The sequence below is a fragment of the Staurois parvus genome, unplaced genomic scaffold, assembly GCF_062004578.1.
Source record: "Staurois parvus isolate SC_StPar_1 unplaced genomic scaffold, SC_StPar_1.0 ptg000237l, whole genome shotgun sequence".
Classification (NCBI taxonomy): Eukaryota; Metazoa; Chordata; class Amphibia; order Anura; family Ranidae; genus Staurois; species Staurois parvus.
This window is the reverse complement of record NW_028318033.1, coordinates 4,272,834-4,293,596: the sequence shown is the minus strand read 5'-3', so window position 1 is coordinate 4,293,596 and position 20,763 is coordinate 4,272,834. Positions and strand designations below refer to the sequence as shown.

Below are 20,763 nucleotides of genomic sequence, written 5' to 3'. Positions count from 1 at the left end.
TTGTACTACTTTGGTCATAGTAAAATATGAAAAATAAATCTTAAAAAAAATAAAAAAAAATGTAATAAAAGATTAAATATAATAAAAAAATAAAAAAAAATTAAAAAAAATATATATTTTTTTTTCATACTGTCACCAGTCAGTGTCCCTGTTAACCGCCATGCCAGTTATATGATGACGCTGTACTGCACTGGTGACAGTATGTAAAAAAAAAAAATAGTGAAAATAATTTTTTTAATTTTTTCATTTTCCGAAAAATTATGACATAAAAATACAACTTCAAAAAACTCGCCATGCCTCTTATGAAGTACGTCGGACTGTCTACTCTGCAAAAAGGGGTCATTTGTGGGATATCTGTACTATTCTGACATTCTTGGACCTCAAGAAATTAGATTGGCTGTCAGTACTTCAGGATTGATCAATATTCAGATCTATACCATAGTTTGTGAACTCTATAACTTTCCTACAAACTAAAAAATACATCCTAATTTGGGTTATTTTCACCAAAGACATGTAGCAGAATACATCTCGGCCTAAATTTATGAAGAACAATTATTTATTTGTAAACTTTTATAACAGAAACAAAGAAAAATGTGGGTTTTTTCAAAATATTTGGTCTTTTTTTGTTAATTTAGCAAAAAATAAAAACCCCAGCGGTGATTAAATACCACCAAAAGAAAGCTCTAGTTGTGTGAAGAAAATGATAAAATTTTAGTTTGGGTACAGTGTTGTATGACCGCGCAATTGTCATTCAAAGTGTGAGAGCGCTGAAACCTGAAAAATAGCCTGGGCAGGAAGGTGTAAAATTGCACGGTATTGAAACGGTTAAAGGAGACTCAACTGTGTACTAATCGCTGGATGTTCTTTAGCTTCCTGTGACCCGTGTTCCTGTTTGTACTGACTGATCCGTACTGGCTGACCTGGCTGTGGGTTCCAGATTCTGACCTCGGTTTGCCTAAGACTACTCTCTGCCTAATCTCCTGGTGCTGACCTCGGATTACCTCTGACTATTCTCTGCCTGATCTCCTTGTGCTGACCCAGGCTTGCTACTGGACATCACTCTGTTTGCTAACCTGGTACTGACCTCGGCCTGCCTCCTGACCACACCAATGTCTCACTGTGTATGACACTGGCTCAATTTGACTACATTCCTGACTGTGGCAATCACCTGCTATTAAGCTATTGGCACATGTGCTTTTTTGAGCCTTGTACCTCTGTCACCACATTCAGGGGTGCTCAGACCACAGCCGCAAGGGCAGCCCTCTTGTCAACTCAGCCTTCAACCAAGGTGTGTGATAGTCTGAGGTGCAACCTGGCAGCATCGGATGGACTGAAACATAATACTTCTCCAGGACCTCCCCCATCCTCTGGAACTCACTACCCCAATCCATCAGACTGTCACCTACCCTCCTCACCCTGAAAACCCATCTCTTCAGGGAAGCCTACCCCACCCTCACCTAACAGCCGATCTCCTCCACTCCTCCTACCACTCCATCCCCCACAGCCACTTCCTCCTGTACCACTATCCCCTCCCTCCTAGATTGTAAGCTCGAAAGAGCAGGGCCCTTGAACCCCTCGTGTATTGTTTTGTTACTGTATTGTCCCATGTACTGTCCCCCACTATAATGTACAGCGCTGAGCAAACCTTTTAGCACTATATAAATACTGTATAATAATAATAATATCCCAGAGGTTTTCTATTGGATTTAGTTCAGGCGAGTGTGGGGGCCATTCAATGGTATCAATTCCTTCATCCTGTGGGAGCTGCCTGCATACTCTCACCACATGAGGCCTGGCATTTTTGTGCACCAGGAGGAACCCAGGACCCACTGCACCAGTGTAGGGTCTGACAATGGATTCAAGGATTTCATCCCGATACCTAATGGCAGTCAGGATGCCATTCTCTAGCCTGTAGAGGTTTGTGCGTCCCTCCATGGATATGCCTCCCAGACCATCATTGACCCACGTTATGACCAATCAAAACGGTCATGCTGAATGATGTTACAGGCAGCATAACATTCTCCACAGCTTCTCCAGACCCTTTCACATCTGTCACATGTGCTCTGGGTGAAACTGCTCTCATCAGTGAAAAGCAGAGGGCGCCAGTAGTGGACCTGCCAATTCTGGTGTTCAATAGCAAATCGAGCTCTATGGTGCTGGGCAGTGAACACAGGGCCCACTAGATGATGTTGGGCCCTCAGGCCACCCTCATGAAGTCTGTTTCTGATTGTTTGGTCAAAGATAATAACAAAAGTGGCCTTTTGGAGGTCATTTTGTACGGCTCTGACAGTGCTCATCCTGTTCCTCCTTGCACAAACGAGCAAATACTGGTCCTGCTGATGGGTTACGGACCTTCTACGGCCCTGTCTAGCTCTCCAAGAGTAACTGCCTGTCTCCTGGAATCTCCTCCATGCTCTCGAGATTGTGCTGGGAGACACAGCAAGCCTTCTGGCAATGGCACATATTGATATGCCATCTTGGCAGAGTTGGACTGCCTCTGCCACCTCTGTAGGGTCCAGGTATCGCTTCATGCTACCAATAGTGACACTGACCCTAGCCCAATGCAAAGCTAGTGAAAAAAATTCAGAATAGATGAGTAGGGGAAAACATGTCAGTGTCCTCCGCCTGTAAAACCATTCCTGTTTTGAGGTTCATCTCATTGTTGCCCATCTAGTGCACCTGTTGTTAATTTCATTAACACCAAAGCAGCTGAAACTGATTAACAACCTCCACTGCTACTTAACTGACCAGATCAATATCCCAGGCTTTTAATTGACTTGATGCTATACTCTGATTAAAAAGTGTTCCTTTAATTTTTTTAAGCAGTATTATCATCCAGTTGGATTGTATTGTGGGATAATACTGTATATTATAAAATATATATAATTATATTTTTTAAATCCACTAAATGCAATTTTACACTCTTCAGAAACCTTGTTTTGTATTGTTCTTTTATACATTCTTATGCCATATATAATTGTCTAAAAGAATGACCAGAAAAGTTCTAATTCTCTGTAAAACTTTTCCTAGGAAATGTGAATTACAATAAGTATGATTTTTCCTGACTGAGGACCACATTATTATTATTATTATACAGTATTTATAAAGCGCCAATAGTTCGCTCAGCACTGAACATTACAAAGGGGGACAGAACATATGACAGAACAATAACAATACAATGCAAAACATGAGGGGATTGAGGGCCCTGCTCTTTCGAGCTTACAATCTAGGAGACATTAACTCTTAGAATTTTGTTTGTTCATATAAGAAACTAGAGACGTTTTCCATCCTTTGCCCTCAATTTTTCTCGTTACTACTGTTAAAAAAACAATTTTCGATCTGTCCTCCATTAGCCATTAGAAATTGTTCTTTCATTTATTGTCCCTGTGACAGTAAATAGAGGGAGCATCTTTAACATCACATAATAAGTCAAGTTGACTAGCTACTACTAATAGGAATATCCAGATAGATTTCAGTCAGTCTCTAATAATCCAAAATGGCATATCTTTGACCCTATAGTTGATATGAAAGTTATAAAACATTCTCCCTTGGTCAGTAATAGTGTATGTCTTTGTACAGGTCTTATGAGCTCTCTTGCAAAACATCAGTACGGGATATCAAGTCCATTTATTCCTTGGAGATTCGTATGCTAATGACTTTCTCAAGTTAACTCTTCTGGTCATTAGCTCATAGCCATAGATAAAAAGAAACATTTTGGATAGGAACCTTATGTTATATAACGTTTAACAAAAATTGTTAGCTACCTTTATTTAACTTTGCTTTGAAACAATTGAGAACATGCAAATCTCTGATCATCTAACCAGAGGTAGAAAGATGCTATCATCAATGGCAATAGAAGTTGTGTGTAGGAATTTTTTTTCATTTCAGTGTCTTTCTCTTTACCTTTTTGCTGCTGCAAAAGACTTGATGTTTTCAGACTGTAGAGAGTCTTATCCTAGGTATACAAACAAGGATACAACTGTTGTCCCTCCCCCCACAGATTACTTTATCACCCGCTTTTGCCTAGACCTTTAACCTCTTGCATCAGCCCTTGACTTTGTTAAAATAATACAGTGCAGTGAAACCCACTCAAGCAGTGCATACAGTAGAACTAAACACTCATTAACACATTACTGAGCTTGGTATGAAGGCACATGTGGGCTCTGATAAAGCAACCCTTTATATAATTTCCTTTTAGCAGGATCATTTATCATAAATGAGATGGGCAAAATTCTTAACATTCACTTTGCTGGCAATTCACCCAGCTCACTTCTTTGATCCAATTGATGGGGTTTTCCATCATGAACTAAACGGCTATGAACATGCATCTGCAAATGAATTCAGATATAAATACTACTGGAAATTGTTTTTGAATCCACTTTTTTAAAAGGTTTTTAGATTTCTTTTAGTGCTCTGGCTGTACCACAGAATCTGTATTGGACAGAATAGGAAGGCTTTAATTAACAGGATAGAAACAAATATTTTAGGGTTGATTTACTAAAACTGGAGAATGCAAACTAGTGCAGCTGTTCATAGAAACCAATCAGCTTCCAGGTTTTATTGTTAAAGTTTAATTGAACTGAAGCTGAAGTTAGAAGCTGATTGCCTACTGTGCACAACTGCACCAGATGGTGCACTCTCCAGTTTTAGTAAATCAACCCCTTTGAGTTTATATTTTTTCTTGTATAAAATGTATTTGGGCACACAGACTTAAAAGTCTGGACCATAATACTTACTATGGTGTTAAACTTTGGGAGAACAGTTTTTGTGTGTCAATGAAGCTGAAATTATTGAGCTGTAACACACCTCAGTACCCAAACAAAACAGGTCATGCTGCAATGCGCAGTGCATTGTACACACTGTGCTGTGGTGCACTGTAACAGCTGCATTATTCTGCATTGTGTAATGAAGGAAAAAGTGCCTCTAAGTGCATCAACCAAGAGTTTTATTGTAAGGGACTCCACTTCCACACTGGTTGCAGAAGTCATCAAGCAGCCATCTTGCTGGCTCATGGATCCAGAGCTGCTGATCAGCTAATAGGATCAAGGACACCGTTGCTGCTGCCTCAGACGGAAGACACACACCTAGCCGTTTTAACCTGCTGATTGGCTCTATCCCAACGCACGTTTGTGAATATTTTTAAGATTTTTTTTTATTATAGTAAAACTTTTGGCTGCTGCACTTCAGTATATTTCCCCCAAGACCACATGAGGCCCTCTCCTCCAGTGCGCCTTTTTTACTTTATTATGCTGCATTGGGGTGCCATTTGGAATAAATTTCACTGTAACATAGTGACATATGTATAGTGCGCTACCACACTTTGCAGTAACACACACTTTTTACTGCTCTGTTAAAGCATTATATCTCAATAAGTGCCCATTCATACCAGAGCACAGTGCACCGCAGTGTTCACATTTTCGTATATTTAGGCATGTTGTGACACACAGTCCATTGAAAACTAGTGGGATGTAACACTGAAAAAATTGGTCATGTTACATATTTGCACAGCACACTGCAAAGCACATCATGCGTTTAGTTGCGCTGTTAAGCAAGTGTGTTAGGTTCAGGGGCGGACTGACAACTCATGGGGCCCCCGGACAATAGGGGATTATGGGGCCCCTGTGTCCTTGCCCAAACTCAAAAAAGCCTATGAAAAAGGTACCAGAGGCATCTCATGGGGCCCCCTACTGACCCTGGGCCCTCGGGCAGTGCCCGAGTTTCCAAATGGTCAGTCTGCCCCTGGTTAGGTTATTATTCAAAATGTATGGCACTGCAAAGTGCAACTAAGGCGTGAATGTTGTGCTACCTCAGGCAACTTTTTTCCCCTGCGTTAATGCATTGCGGAAATGTGACCGGGCCCTAACCCCTGGTACACATATTTGCGTTCCTGCGGGCCGTGTTTTGCGCGGGCACAAGAGCCCATTCATTTGAATGGACTCCCGTTCCTGGGACACGCAGAGAAGAAGTCCCTGCACTTCTTCTGAAAACGCAGCCCGCATGGGAACTTCGGTTCCCAGTGCGGTTGCGATTTCCAGTGTGGGCAGTGTGCCATTAGAATTAATGGCAACCACCTGTGGGTCTGCATTCTTCTGTGTGGGTGGTGTGGCTGCACGGGTTTTTGTGCGGATCCGCAGCGGCACCACCCGCACATATGTGAACCTAGCCTCAATGACCAAACAGAAATTAACGTCACTGATTGGTCGTCTTGATAATTGTCACCAGAACAGGGCAAACCTTCCGATGGGCCTGTTTTGGTGACAACTATGAAAGAGTGTATTTTCCTGCATTTTGAAGAAATGGGTCCCAACTGAAAGGGGATCGAACCATTCCCTACTCTATTTCAAAGAAAAGAAAAAAGTCTTAGATACACTTTGCAAATGCAATGTATGCTGCAAAAAAACTTCTTATTATAGAATATTATTTTACATTTTCTAAAGTTAGCTGAGTAAATAATAGATATTGAGGTTTGCTTTGGGATACAGCATTTTGGACACCATGGTTATGCTTTACATTGCTTATTGCATGAGTACAATAATTTGTATGGGATGTCATCTATTTTATTAGTGGCATCTAGATGATCCAGGTGACACTGGTCTCATCTCAGCTCCCTGCTCCTGATGTCAGCATGCAGAGATGTGTCTGTTACATCTGGAGACCTTATGGAACAGAGGAAAGGGGAAACAGTTTGTAGGCTTCTGGGGGTCGACGCGCCTCATTAACCCAGCGAACTCTGATTTACATGGGGTCAGAGGTGGCTGTACGCTCACTTGGAGGCTAAGGAAAGTATTAGATCTAAAACTGATAACCAGGCTTTGTTAACCCTTTGTTTTGGTGATAACGTAAAAACATTGACTGGGTCAGATACAGTAGACTTGATGATGCACCTTCAGCTGTGCTCTGAAGAAATAACCAGCAGTCTATCCTGAGCTGCTGTAATACGTACAGGGGCTTATTTCATCTTAATGCAAATATATAAACTAGAATAAAAAAATCACAAATGTCTTCTTACATTTGCTTTTGTTCCCTAGAAAGGAAACCGCTGGAATATGTACTTGCTATTGACCTCATACATGTGATTAAACTTTATTCTTATCCGTTTTTTCAAATAAATAGAACAAAATTGACATTAATCATTTTGAATTCAGTGAAATGAAAACCTTTTTTGTTTCACCTTTTACATAAAAATATATATACATGCAGTGCCTTAATTTGGCTATATCCATTGTTATGCTGGTTAGCAATGCAATGTTAATGATTATTGCACTTTATACTCTTTAGCCTGTCACCAAAATCTTCCAGCTTGCTGAAAAAAAAACCCACTGCTGAGTGTTCAAGCTTTCTCTTTTCTGTAAGAGTTATCTCATTTGAATTAAAGTGAAATAAAATTAGAATTATAAAAAATAATCTATTTCTTTAATAATATTTTAACATTAGAATTATATCTGCAGAAGCAATCACTGGTTGTTCACATTTATTTATTTATTTATTTATATAGCGCCGTCAATTTGCACAGCGCTTTACATATATATTGTACATTCACATCAGTCCCTAACCCTCAAGGGGCGTACAATCTAAGGTCCCTAACTCACATTCATATACAAGGGCCAATTTAGACAGGATCCAATTACATGCAAACTCCAGGCAGGTGGTGCCGTGGTTGGGATTCGAACCAACGACCCTAGTGCTGCCAGGCAGAAGTGCTAACCATTTAGCCACTGTGCTGCCCATTGAAATTATTGGTCATAGCTGATAGAGAATCTGGACAATCTAATAAATGCAAGTCTTTTATCAGATGCAGCAACAGATTTAACATCAGCCTAGTCTAGCTCTTCTCAGTGGGGCTAAAACTTCTAACTCCGACATGAGCTATCTGTTTCCAACTCCTGCTTTACTAAATGTACAGAGAGCATGCTTGCAAATTTCTGACACCAATCAGTCTTTTGGATACTGCTCCTATGCAATTATAATTAGTAAAACTTGAAAGAGTGGAATCATAATAATAATCTGTATAGTCAGCATATGCATACCTATAGACAGGCTGGTTTCTTATCAGTTCTAGAGATCTCTAGTACTTATCAGTACTAGAGATGAGAGAATCTGCCTGGGTTCAGTTTGCAAAAATTTTTGCGAATCCTGATCGAAAGATTTGCAGCAAACCTTATTGCCTCATGATCTTGCCCATGGTAGTAGTTGGCGTCTACCTGACTGTGGGGTGGACAGGTGTCTTTAAAGAGCTCAGACAGGTGCTACTAAGTTAGATTAATGAGTGGAGTAGAGGTGGACTTTTTAAAGGCACAGTAACAGGTCCTTGAGAGCCAGAATTCTTGCTGTTTCTTAGGTGTTCAAATACTTATGTTCAGCAGTGCAAGACAAATAAATTCTTTAAAAATCATACAATGTGATTTCCTGAATTTTTTTTTCCATTCTGTCTCTCAGAGTGGGAATGCACCTACAATGTGAATTTCAGATTCCTCCATGATCTCTAAGTGGGAGAACTTGCAAAATCGCAGGGTGCTCAAATACTTCTGTTCCTCACTGTATGTGTGTATATATATATATATATATATATATATATATATATATATATATACATATACTGCTCAATAGAAAACTAAAGGAACACTTTATAATCAGAGTATAGCATCAAGTCAATTAAACTCCTGGGATATTGATCTGGTCAGTTAAGTAGCAGAGGGGGTTGTTAATCAGTTTCAGCTGCTTTGGTGTTAATGAAATTAACAACAGGTGCACTAGATGGACAACAATGAGACGACCCCCAAAACAGGAATGGTTTTACAGGTGGAGGCCACTGACATTTTTTCCCTACTCATCTTTTTTGACTGTTTTTCTTTAGTTTTGCATTTAGCTAGGGTAAGTGTCACTACTGGTAGTATGAGGTGATACCTGGACCCTACAGAGGTGGCAGATGCAGTCCAACTCCTCCAGGATGGCACTTCAATACGTGCCATTGCCAGAAGGTTTGCTGTGTCTCCCAGCACAGTTTCAAGAGCATGAAGGAGATTCCAAGAGACAGGCAGTTACTCTAGGAGAGCTGGATGGGTCCTAAGAAGGTCCTTAACCCATCAGCAGAACTGATATCTGCTTCTTTGTGCAAGGAGGAACAGGATGAGCACTGCCAGAGCCCTACAAAATGACCTCCAGCAGGCCACTGGTGTGAATGTCTTTGACCAAACAATCATAAACAGACTTGATGAGAGTAGCCTGAGGGCCTGACATCCTCTAGTGGGCCCTGTGCTCACTGCCCGGCACCACAGAGCTCAATTGGCATTTGCCACTGAACACCAGAATTGGCAGGTCCACCACTGGCACCTTGTGCTTTTCACAGATGAGAGCAGATTCACCCTGAGCACATGTGACAGACGTGAAAGGGTCTGGAGAAGCCATGGAGAATGTTATGCTGCCTGTAACATCATTCAGCATGACCATTTTGGTGGTGGGTCAGTGATGGTCTGGGGAGGCATATCCATGGAGGGACACACAAACCTCTACAAGCTAGAGAATGGCATCCTGACTGTAATTAGGTGTTGGGATGAAATCCTTGGACCCATTGTCAAATCCTATGCTGGTGCAGTGGGTCCTGGGTTCCTCCTGGTGCACAACAATGCCCAGCCTCATGTCGCTAGAGTATGCAGGCAGTTCCTGGAGGATGAAAGAATTGATACCACTGAATGGCCCTCACGCTTGCCTGACTTGAATCCAATAGAAAACCTCTGAGATATCATGTTTCGATCCACCTGACACCGCCAGGTTGCACCTCAGACTGTCCAGGAACTCAGTGATGCCCTGGTCCAGATCTGAGAGGAAATACCCCAGGACACCATCCATCGTCTCATTAGGAGCATGCCCTGACATCGTCAGGCATGCATACAAGCATTTGGGGCCATACAAACTACTGAGTATCATTTTGAGTTGCTGCAATGAAATTTCAGCAAAATGGACCAGCCTGCTGCATCATTTTTTCACTCTGATTTTCGTGGTGTCTTTGAATTCAGTCCTCTGTAGGTTGATAATTTTTATTTCCATCAAACGATGGGGCATCCTTACGTTCTTAACACATTATCCAGTCCATATCAGTATAGATATCCAGCATGATATTTTTCCCCATTGAGATCTGATGTGTTTTCAAAGTGTTTCTTTAATTTTTTTGAGCAGGATATATGTACACTATATTCCCAAAAGTATTGAGACACCCCTCCAAACCACTGGACTCTAAAGCAGTGGAGACGTGTTCTCTGGAGTGACATATCATGATTTTCTGTCTGGCAATCTGATGGACATGTCTGGGTTTGGCAGTTGCTAGGAGAACGGTACTTGCCTGACTGCATTGTGCCAAGTGTAAAGATAGTGGAGGAGAGATTATGGTGTGGGGTTGTTTTTCAGAGGTTGGGCTTGGCCGTTTAGTTCCAGCTAAGGGATCTCTTAATGCATCTGTATACCAAGACATTTTGGACAATTTCATGCTCCCAATTTTGTTGGAACAGTTTGGGGATGGCCGTTTCCTGTTTCAACATGACTGCGCACCAGTGCACAAAGCAAGATCCAGAAAGACATGGATGAGCGATTTTTGAGTGGAGGAACTTGACTGCACAGAGTCAACCTTAACCCGATAGAACACCTTTGGGATGAATTAGAGAGGAGACTGTGAGCCAGGCCTTCTCGTCCGACATCAGTGCCTGACCTCACAAATGCAGTTTTGAAAGAATGGTCAAACATTCCCATAGACACACTCCTAAACCTTGTGGACAGCCTTACCAGAAGAGTTGAAGCTGTTATAGCTGCAAAGGGCGGGCCAACTCAATATTGAACCCTACGGACTAAAACTGGGATGCCATTAACGTTCATGTGCGTGTAAAGGCAGGCATCCACTCCTGAGATATACAGTGGGGATCGAAAGTTTGGGCACCCCAGCTAAAAATTTGTATTAATGTGCATAAAGAAGCCAAGGAAAGATGGAAAAATCTCCAAAAGGCATCAAATTACAGATTAGACATTCTTATAATAGGTCAACAAAAGTTAGATTTTATTTCCATCATTTACACTTTCAAAATAACAGAAAACAAAAAAATGGCGTCTGCAAAAGTTTGGGCACCCTGCAGAGTTAAAATCTTGTACTGCCCCCTTTGGCAAGTATCACAGCTTGTAAACGCTTTTTGTAGCCAGCCAAGAGTCTTTCAATTCTTGTTTGAGGTATCTTTGCCCATTCTTCCTTACAAAAGTCTTCCAGTTCTTTGAGATTTCTGGGCTGTCTGTCACGCACTGCTCTTTTAAGGTCTATCCATAGATTTTCAATTATGTTGAGGTCAGGAGATTGTGAAGGCCATGGCAAAACCTTCAGTTTACGCCTCTTGATGTAATCCCCCGTAGATTTCGAGGTGTGTTTAGGATCATTATCCATTTGTAGAAGCCATCCTCTCTTTAACTTCAGCTTTTTCACAGATGGCATCAAGTTACCATCCAAAATTTGCTGAAATTTTATTGAATCCATTTTCCTTCTACTCGTGAGATGTTCCCTGTGCCACTGGCTGCAACACAACCCCAAAGCATGATTGATCCAACCCCATGCTTAACAGTTGGACAGAGGTTCTTTTCATTAAATTCTGTGCCCCTTCTTCTCCAAACGTACCTTTGCTCATTCCGGCCAAAAAGTTCAATTTTAACCTCATCGGTCCACAGAACTTGTTTCCAAAATGCATCAGGCTTGTCTATATGTTCATTTGCAAAGTTCAAACGATGATTTTTGTGGTGAGGACGTAGAAGAGGTTTTCTTCTGATGACTCTTCCATGAAGACCATATTTGTACAAATATCTCTTTATAGTGGAATAGTGTACCACAACTCCAGTGTCTGCCAGATCTTTCTGGAGGGATTGTGCAGTCAAACATGGGTTTTGAATTGTTTTTCTCACAATCCTGCGAGCTGTTCTGTCTGATATTTTTCTTGGTCTTACAGATCTTGCTTTAACTTCCACTGTTCCTGATGACTGCCATTTCTTAATTACATTCCGAACAGAGGATATTAACATCTGAAAACGCTTTGCTATCTTCTTATAGCCTTCTCCAGCTTTGTGAGCGTCAACTATTTTCAGTTTCAGTTTTCTAGCCAACTGCTTAGAAGAACCCATGGTGCTGATTGTTGGGGCAAGGTCAGGTGAGTCTGGGCATTTAAAACCTTTGAGATTGACATAACCTGGTCTTCCCAGACGATGATTGAGAACAATCCATGACACTGGCAGGTCTCAGCTTTGCAAAGGGGGCAGTGCATGCTATAAATTCTGCAGGGTGCCCAAACTTTTGCAGACACCATTTTTTGTTTTCTGTTATTTTGAAAGTGTAAATGATGGAAATAAAATCTAACTTTTGTTGACATATTATAAGAATGTCTAATCTGTAATTTGATGCCTTTTGGAGATTTTTCCATCTTTCCTTGGCTTCTTTATGTACATTAATACAAATTTTTAGCTGGGGTGCCCAAACTTTCGATCCCCACTGTACAGTATACAGCTGTTCCAGAAAACAGAGCCCTGTTGGGTGGCCTGACTTTCCTCTACTGTAGCAGACAAAGAATCCGCAGTACAGAGATGAAGTATCCCTTCTCACTTTATTCTTTCCTTGACAGCTTTTTATTGAAAATATAGCATGTTGTTAACTATATTTTCTGAGTCAGAGAAAACCGCACAGTGCTATTGGCTGAGCCAGGAGAAAAATAGAATATTATCCTCTGATGCATCACCACAGTTAGATCTTAGTTTCCATTGTGCACAGTTAGACAACCATTATTAATGGTAGATCCATTAAATTAGATGAGGTGATTGCAAAATCCAGCCTGTCCTGAATATACATTGCTTTGATTATCTGTAGAGTGTAATTTGACCCACTGTCATTGTAACAGATCCTGGCCGCCTATCGTCTCCCTTGCCCCTTATAAAAACCTCCTTTGGTTACATGGGAACATCTTTAACACATCAGCTCTTGTTACTCCCTGGGCGCCGTTAGAATGGGCAGAAATGAAGATTCCTAGAGTTCTGTAGCTGCCACAGTTAGGAGCAGGGTCAGAAATCAGGATGAAGACACATCCTTCATGGAAAACTTTACTTGCTTGTTGCCAGCAGTCTTGAAATGTTTTTCCAGCTCTATAAAGTCCATATTGTTAGGTGTATTATATATCCTAAATATTATCAGCTGTCGGGCACACTGCTTAAATATCACAATCTGATGAATTTTTAAGAATGTTGGTTACATTTTATTAAGTATGAAACAACTCTGAGTTACTGTATACAACTAAAAAGAAAATAAAATTGCAAATAATGTACTCTGTCTACAAGAATATTAGCAGCCATAGTGACTTTCCTTTGACCATCAGGCAGGCAGGCAGGCTAGCTGTCTTGCAGTTGTCCTAAAAACTGGTGTGTCTGAGAATGTTTACAATTCTTGGTGAATTCATATCTTGTAGCTCTATTTTATAGATTTGTGACTGTTGCTACAGTATGTGGTCACCAGGACTGACAGCTCTTGATGACCACACACAACCTGAGAGTTTACACAGTTCATTAAACCTAAATAAGAACACTAGCCAAAATAGCAAGATAAAATTGAATAGCCCTCTGAAAAGATAAAGAAGAAAACCAACATTTGCCTCAATATTCACCTTTAAAATGTATCTAAACCCAAGAACCAAAATTCAATACATTGAAACTTAGCAGTCCCTGAATGTGGTCCTTTCTTTTTTTTCCCTTTGTTTTCACCTTTTCATCCTATCAGCAACACCTTTACTAACTGTACTGTATCTACGAGGAAACAACATTGCCACCGTAGGACAAGTGTGTTAGGACTGCAAAACACCTCCACCTCTGTTATCTCCAGAATATAGAGAGGGGGTGTTGTGTAGTTCACAAGGGTTAAACTGGGCATGCTCAATAACTTTGCTTGAGATAACACTGCAGACAGTAGAGAAACTCTAACCTGACTACATTTTAGGCAGGATCAACAGGTATAACATTTTCAGTTGTATAAATAGGAAGAGATAGCCCAGAAGCCACATACCTCGCCAGAGTGGTTTGCAGATAAAAGCAGCCTCAGTTTGATTCATCCAAACCATGCCCCCAACATGTTTCACCCCACCCCCGGGACCTCCATGATTAAGCCTCAAGGGTGGGGCGAAACATGTTAGGGGGCATGACTTGGATGAATCAAGCTTAGACTTCTTTTACCTGCTAACCACTCGGGCCAGGTGAGGTGTGCAGCAGTCGGGCTATAGCTCCCTATTTCTACAGCAAGCTTTAGGTCTAGACGAACCTCTCCCCAGCCTGCACCCTCACTAGTCAGCTGCATTGTATTAATTTATTGGACCTTGTTAGCCTGAGTGGGGGCCACTAAGCATTTATCATGGGTCATTTTCATTCGTATATTTAACAAACCAAAATTGAAGCAAATAGGAGAAGTTTATTGTTGGATTGACATACACTTTAATCCAGAGATGTTCCCTGCACTACTTTTTTTCTGCCACTTGATGTCCTCAGTCCAATAATCAGCATCATTCAACCAACTTCTCCTGAGCCAAGGTCGTCCTGGACCTGCTTCAGCGCAGTGACTGGACAGTGAAATGAGAAGCAGCTCAGTGATGAGCTCTTCTCTCTCTCACTCTTTATCCTCCTGTTAGCATGCGTCTTGAAAAGAGCTGATTGGCTCCTTGTGATGCCTTTTGTTCACATTCCAGCCCGTTTCACATTCTACAGCAGCTGTAGAGTTTGACCCTTGCCCTCTTTAGGGAAGCATTGATCTCTTTGTAGGGGTCAGACGCACCCCTACTGAGTCAGATCTATAGCTTCGCAGTCTCCAACGATCATGCATCCTGCTTATTGGAGACTTAGCTCTGACTTATCAGGGGGCATGTAAGCAGGTCCCAAAACCTGTGACTGAGTCACCCACATGCTCTCCTCTGGTACCCATCTAGAACAGGGCAGACTAAGGCCCATCTCCCAGGCTGCCCACAGTTCACAATCCTCTAGCTTTACCCGCACACTTGGACATATTGTGTGTCTGAGACATGGTGTGCCCTGTGCACACACTCACCCTAATCCTGGTCACTTCTGTCAGCGCTGCTCCTCTGGCTGAGGACACTCATTGCATTGGGCCTATTTCTTCCAGGACAGGGTCCCACTCCCTTATCCACCACAACCCCCTAGCCTGACCTGGTTTGCACACACTTGGGTTCACCAGTCATATTTCTCCATATGAGTACCTCATGAGATTCACAGTCTAGCATAAGCTTAATGGGGAACTATTGTACTTCACAGCAGGGTGCTGAGAAAGGTAGTGAGGATCCACATCAGAAACATGAAGCAGCCATAAGCTCAATCAAACTTAATTTTATTGTCACAGTTTCAGTCCATTAAATTAATGTGTTTCAATCATCAGTTCCATGTTGAGTGGCAGTGTACCTTTTTCCACCTGATATCAGGAGTGCCCATCCCAGGGGTTGCAAATAATAAAGATCCTATGTTCTGTGTCATGCTTCTACCCCTTGGCTCTGCTCTTCCCATCAGCCAGCTACATTCTTTCTCTCTAATCTCTCTCTAATCTCCACCCCAAGCTTATATAAGATCCTGTTGGGAAGGAAGTTAAGTCATTCCACTTCTGGGAATGGTTTTAACAAGGAATCCAATTTAAATTGGCAATGTAGTGACCCCTGCTTACAGGCTTATCAGACCTCTGCAGAGAAATCACTGCCTCCAAACAGAGGCCAAGGGTCCCACTCTGCAGCATGCTGGCAGGAAACAGGCTATTCTACTTAGGCTGTGGCTGCTTTAGAAAGAAAGCAAACTGGATAAAATTTGTTTTAATGCATCCAGGATGTATTTAGCTGATTTAAAGTTCAATAAACCCTGTATAATAATAATAATAATTAAGGCTGGCCATAATTATACAATTTTCTTGTACAATTATCCTTTAGATTTACCAAAACCATAAAATGAGGTCAAAACTAAACACTTTAAATTTGTATGCAGTCAGGCAGGCTTTTGCACTACATAATTGAAGGTACTGTAAATCAAAAGCAAACTGAATATGAAAATTGTATAATGTATGGCCAGCTTTAGGCTGTAAGTTGCATGTAGTCCCCCAAATTACTGCCCATTGTTCCTCTGGGGTCACCAGAGGTGTTGAAAAAGCTTGATATGAATGCTCTGATGTTTTAAAAGGGGCCCCACCTTCTTGAATCATGTCTATGAAGCTGACATACAGGCTGGTATATGGTATAACAGGAGGCCATACATTTATCAGCCTTCTGCTATAGGGCTCTTTGCTCTATAGTCCTTGTTTTCTGTAATTTACTGAAAAAAATTTGTAAAATATAAGAAAACAACCAGTGGATCAGTTCAGTAAAATTGTGGTTTATACTTTTTATATGGCCACTGAACACCTTATTGTAGTCTAATACCCTTATAATTTACAGATCATTACCCCATATATGACACATATCTATTTTCTGTTAGTGTCTCATGGTCCAAAGAACACCAATGAGCCGTGCCTGTTTAAATGGTCACTTAACTTTAAGGTGCAGTTTGTGTTATTGACCATAGCATTGAGCAAAGTTAACTTTTAACATCATTTTTTTCAGTATCATGTTTTGGGTTTTGTTTGAATCTCCTGTTCTCCACCTTATGCATTTAAACCAAAAAGTTGAACTGTACACAAGATTAGCTGGCATGGAAACAATTATTACTTGGTAAAAAATTATCTAAGATACATGCTTGAGCTGGAAAATAAAAACTGAAAGCCCGTATGCTGAACAGAGATCATAAAAAAGGTTTGTTCAAAGGCTGAAACTACATAAAAATGTGGACTGCACCTTTATACTCGTGTAAATCCCTCTACGACCATTAAACACGAAACATGATGGTCCCTGCTGGTAAATTGGAGTCCAGAGGAGTCAGAGGCAACAGGATCTGAGGAATAAAATTCCAGACATAGCAATGTGAAACCTGCCACTAACTGAGCGCATCCTGTCCCCTTCCAAACTCTGCAGGGAAGGCTTGGACCGGCGGGTGCTGAGGGGCATTGAGAGTTAGAAGCCATCACTGTTCTCTATTGCTGTATTGTGTGGAAAATGTTATTCCTTTAGGTGTGACAAGCCATAAACACAGTATATGTTTAGTACAGCTGTGGCCCCCATACCCAGCATAGGACACTGGCATCGTTCATGCATGAAGCATACCCTGACAATATAGATTAGATAGAGGGAAGGAAATACGTGTGCATGTCTATCTCTAAACCTATCATAAACCACAAAATGGTCTAATCTACTGTAAATCATAGTGAAATGACTTTATTATTGTTACAAATGATGGTACGTTATTATTCAAACATACAATATGCAGGTTTACACCGACTAGAGAAGTATAATCTATTTAATGCTTCATTGCTTCTGTTTGTCATTGTAGTTTCTATTTAAATATTGGTAATTGTGGATCTAATTGATTTTGCATAAAGTGAACATGTTAAACACCCACTCAAAGGCCAGCTTACCCTAAAGTGGAACCCTAGGCAAAACTTTTTTTTGTCTCCTTTACCATGTGAGACGCAAGAATTCTTATACTTTCGGGTTATACTGCTTTCTGACGGGAGAAATGGACACAGACAACAACAACAAAAAATGTTAGCAAGCACAAGCTAACCCTGTGCACAACTATCATGCCTCAGTTTTTCTGCTAATGTCCTCAGGCGAGTTATTTATTTATTATTTATCTCAGGTACTTGTATAGTGCTGTCAATTTACGCAATGCTTTACATATATATTGTACATTCACATCAGTCCCTAACCCTCAAGGGGTGTACATTCTAAGGTCCCTAACTTACATTCATACATACACATACTAGGGCCAATTTAGACAGGATCCAATTAACCTACCAGCATGTCTTTGGAGTGTGGGAGGAAACCGGAGTACCCAGAGTAAACCTACGTAAGGCACAGGGAGACCATGCAAACTCCAGGCAGGTGGTGCCGTGGTTGGGATTTGAACAAACGACCTTAGTACTGCCAGGCGGAAGTGCTGAACATTTAGCCACTGTGCTGCCCATAAATTGACATGTTTTCTTCAGCTCTGTTGTTTTCTGTTCATTTGGAAGATTTTTTTCCCAGCTGCTGGTAGATTATTGCCGTATACTGAAATCCTGGAAGTCTTCCAGTCAATCAGCCAATGAGCGCAGGTTTTCCCTGTTTTCACTAGTGTTCTCTTTGCAACAGCCCTAGGTTTCTGGAAGTTTTTCCAGTCATCAACAGCTACTGGTAGAGTCAGACCTGATATGAAATCATGTTGGCCAAGGAGTGCATATTCCCAGTTCATTTTCTGTACTGGTGTTCTCTATGTGACAGTTCTGCAACTGGCAATGTCTACCCATTTGTGTTCCACAGCTTCGAATCAGTTTTTCTGTCCCCCGTCTGCAATACACTGTTTTGATTAAAGGCTTACGCTGACTTGAGGTTTGGTATTGAGGCTATGTATATGATATTTCCTACAGAAGCAACTGTTATATTTTATGTAATTTGCAAGTTAGCCACATCTCTTTTTATTTTGATTTCAACAGGTACATTTCCTGCTCCTCTTTTATCCTTGGCTATAGGTAATGGTGCAGCTCTAAAAACAGGAGTGAATGTCCTTATGCAAATCACAGATTAATAGGGAAGTAGTAATCATTACAGATAGAGAGGCTGCACTGGGAGAAGAGGCTCTATGCTAATTCAGACCGGTACGTGTGTACCATTGTCTGTTCAATATAAGCAGGTCTAAGAAACAGCTTCTGGCAAATAAGCATGCAAAAAAACAGCATTTGGTCAGTGCTCGCAGCCAATGGCTGCAAGTTCTGATCAGTGTATTTTGGCTGGGGGGAGAATTCAATGGGAGAAATCCCCCACCGTCAGAATTCAATGGGAGAAATCCAAGCATCAACATCGTTGACCACAGTCAGATATGTACTTATGGAACTTATCTCCAAAACCTTCTCTTGCTAATTTACAAAAGCTGCATTGGATGCCTTTTGTAAGGTTGTTCCCAAGCAGTACCGCTTCCCTTGGTGCAAGTGTTGACTGTAGCAGAGTGCATGACTCCATCATTTCAGAACGGTCAATGGAGTTCCTGTCCAGTATTTCTATGTATTTCTAAGTGTTTTTAGATGGCACAGTACTGGTCAGATCCCTTTTACAAGTTTCCTCATTAGCTTTGGTATTGTAGTACCTTTGGGCAGTTGGAAATAATTTTTGGCCTTCAGAGAGAGTGACACTTTCCGTATGGAAGTTAGCCCCAGGACTTAGTTCCACTTGGCTCTTGTATGAAAGGGTTCCTTATGGTCTGGTTTATGTCTCTGCTGGGGACCACATCTTGCCCATGGTATACTAACATCAACTTTCTTCCCTTTCCTGCTTAATCTGAAACAGACACTTTGGACTTTTCTGCTTTGGTCAGGTTCCCTCTGTGGATCTGTTATCAGATGTGGATTTAAAGCGCTGTCTGAATGAAGAATCTTTCAAACCAACTTTGATCTGCAGCTATTACAAGTCCAGGAGTAGCAGATTCTCTATTTGTGCATCAGTGTTTTGGGCCTCATAATAGACTCTAAGGCAGTTTAATTCTCCCAGTTTTACCCCACACCTTAATAACGCAACACTGTCGCTGTGAGAAAAGTCTATCAAGTTCATGGACATATCAATAATTTTGGCACTGGGGACCTACCCATTGTTGTTGACTGGTCCCGGCAGATGTGTACACTGACCTGGAAAGACTCCTGATGGGCGCTCCTTTTGCTCTACTGGATCCTGCCATTTTGCTTCATAGACACTGGCTTTTATGGAATGGCTATTGAAGCCCAGGCTTTGAGAGACAGGATCATCTTTGAATCTGTAATTCCTTTGATGCTATCTGGAAGCTTACTTCCTGCAAGGTCTTTCATCAGACATGGAAGGCATATGTCACTTAGTGTGAATTCAGGGTTTCCACTCTAGGAATATGGGGAAGTACTGTAGGGCTGAAGCCTGACTAAAGTATCTACAGTTGGATGTTGATGCAGTAACTCTAACAGATAGTGTTGTAGAGAACTGACAATTTACTCACCATTCTCAAATGCAGACAGAGGCCCATTTTAACTTCTTTCCCACAATTCCCCAAGTTTTTGGATACACTCAGGATATATACATTTCTCTGATTCCCTCCCTCAAAAGCTCAGAAGAGGCTACACCTAACTGCACGCTTTCTATCTGAATTGGTGTGCAAGGAGTCATGTCAGAGGTCAATATCACACAGCTCCTCTGGAAAAAGCCAGCTTTTTTGGGGAGCACCTCCCCAATTGCTACCAAAGCACTCCAGTTCTAGTGTGGTAGCCCCCTGTTTCGTTGGATCTGGTACTTACAGCTGTTCGCCTGTGTTTCCAGAGCTATCCTGGACTTCAATGAGAGGGATGATGCTGATGAGAAAAAGTGCTGTTTGTAACTATTTGTGTTTTGAACTGTTTTAATGAAGGTGATTCTCAGCTAGACTCTCAGTTGTTTATAGAGTCTTAAGAAGGCTATGCTATGCAGTCATGTTACCCCAGTTGAGTCACAGAGCCATTGCTGTAAAAAATCCATGTTTGTGCAAATTTCATAATCTGTTTTGTATTACTCTGCAGTTTATGCATGCTCTTTGCCATTCTTAACCTGTTTTGCATTTAGATTCTAACTTTGCACCAGTTTAGTAAATTACAAGTTACAGTTACCC

At 41.3% G+C, this 20,763-nt stretch overlaps 1 protein-coding gene across 3 annotated transcripts in view; it reads left to right on the top strand.

Moving 5' to 3' along the window:
* SLC25A21 (solute carrier family 25 member 21) overlaps window positions 1-20,763 on the top strand; it is a 533,123-nt gene that overhangs the window by 320,321 nt on the left and 192,039 nt on the right. The gene's annotated exons all lie outside the window — the stretch shown is intronic.